We start from the raw sequence: 2072 nt of genomic DNA, 5'->3' as shown, positions 1-2072 counted from the left end.
TCTACATTGATGGGATTAAAAGCCTGTAAATAGATGGAAGGAGGTCATAGATAATCACATAAAGTACATTGATGATTAAATTTCAATTAAATATAACATTTGATCACTTGTTTCCTTTTATTCAAAATTCTGACAGAACTTTTAGGATAACCGGATATATATATATATATATATATATATATATATGAACAAGGTTTCAGAGTTTGACTACTGACGTAATTCTTGCTCAGGCTGGGACTATAACAGAAGACATTAGCCAAAGGTTCTGCGCAGTGGAACTGAACCCGAGACTGTGTGTTTACAAAGCGAGCGTTTTAATCACACATCCATGCTTGTGCTTATAATTGTGAAATCCTATACGCGATAACTAAGAACAATAAAACCATTTTCAATGCCGGGGGTAAGAATCATCTGTGTCAGATAAGTGTGACTGATTCAGTAAATGCTAAGATGATGAAATCGTTCTTTACCTCAACTTATATCGAATAGAAGCCTTGCTCATTGACACAGAAAGAACTCGATTATTTCCAGCCCGTATCATTGGTAGCTGGGAGCGAATGTTGTAAAACAATTGAAGTTCTCGAATCACATCTTACAAAGATCAGCTTCTAGCAAACATTTAATTATATGAAGACAGATTGAACTATGGGAAGAACACGGTTGATGATCGTAAAATAAATCTATCTAAATACCATGAACCGAAAGAACATTCCAGCAGCCTACGTAATGGCGTACTCTGCCAACCAATTTGCTGTTAGTACAGCGCTCAATCTTCAAGTCTATATGTTCTACAGGTCCGATAAATATTGGTTGGATATATGTTCCAGCTTTCAAATTGTAAAGAAAGGTACTTTATGACTTTGGATACAGAAGGCAAATACTTTGTATGTGTCTGATGGGATGCAAGCCGTAATCCCGATCAAGTAAGGACAGGTCATCTAAGCGAAAATGACTGATAGTGAAAATAACGAAATCCACTGCGCGCCACGAGTATCGTTAACGAAAGTTCTGCTTCATTAGAATGAAGTTGGAAGCATTGAGTTAATATAATTTACACTAAGAGGAGCCATTGTACATAAAGTATGTTTAACAGATAACTAAATAGACGCTTGAATGAGGATAATGAAAGCAAAAGATATGGCGCAGCAGGTGTATTGTAACAAAATATTTTAACACATCGTTAATAATTATGTAAGAGGTTAATGTGTTAATAACAGAGTACAGCTTTGAGAATAATGTTAACACTATGATGAGTAGATAAAAGTTAATAGAACTTTAATTTATTTACAGATAATTATTATAACAGAAAACTCAGAGAGAAGGTGAAAGAAATATTGGAAGACAAGATATGTTCATCTTATTAGAAAAGTTATTAATACTATAATAATATTTCATGGAAAGTATAACTGTCTTCCTATGTATATATGTTGGTGCATACACATGTCCATGCATACACATGTGCATGCATACATACATACACGCATATATACGTACATACACACACATATATATAGAGAGAGGTAAATAGATAGATAGATAGTAAAAATGAGTTGTCACCATAGTAAAAAGTTTTTATTTAAACACGGTGAAAATAAAAGTGCATGTGTCAACACAACACAACACACTTCAAATAGAGATTATATGTATATATAGTTATCTGGGGGTTTGTTTGTGTGCGTGCGTGCGTGTGTATGTGTGAGAGCGTGCGTGTGCGCGCATGTGCTTCCCTGTAACTCAAAATATAGAAAATGCAACACAGACTTTAAAAGCTGACTTTCATTTTGAATACAAGAAGAGGAGGAGAAAAAATTATCGAGAGAGAAACAATGTCATAGTGAGCGAGTTTGTGAGTGCATGCGTGTGTGTGTATGTGTGTGTGTATGTGTTTGAAAGATAAATGAAAAGGTAAAATTGTCATCACAGTAACTAAAAAATTGATTAAAATCGCGGGAATTTTAAGTGCAAGTCTGTCAACAGAACGTAACACATTTCCCCCAAAAAGTATATGCATATAGCTACTTTTTCTTCATTTGTGTGCGTATGCATATGTATGTGTGTGTGTATGTGTGTGT

General features: G+C 34.5%; 1 long non-coding RNA gene across 2 annotated transcripts in view; it reads left to right on the top strand.

Moving 5' to 3' along the window:
- The window catches only part of LOC106870536 (uncharacterized), a 12484-nt gene that overhangs the window by 4291 nt on the left and 6121 nt on the right, over positions 1–2072 (top strand). For both annotated transcript variants that reach the window (XR_001409535.1, XR_001409536.2), the window contains exon 2: positions 1291–1368. This is a non-coding gene — a long non-coding RNA (uncharacterized LOC106870536). The remainder of the gene's footprint in view (positions 1–1290; positions 1369–2072) is intronic.

This window comes from Octopus bimaculoides, chromosome 25 (assembly GCF_001194135.2).
Source record: "Octopus bimaculoides isolate UCB-OBI-ISO-001 chromosome 25, ASM119413v2, whole genome shotgun sequence".
Taxonomy (NCBI): domain Eukaryota; kingdom Metazoa; phylum Mollusca; class Cephalopoda; order Octopoda; family Octopodidae; genus Octopus; species Octopus bimaculoides.
The sequence above is the reverse complement of the archived record's forward strand: the minus strand, read 5'-3'. Positions and strand labels throughout refer to the sequence as shown.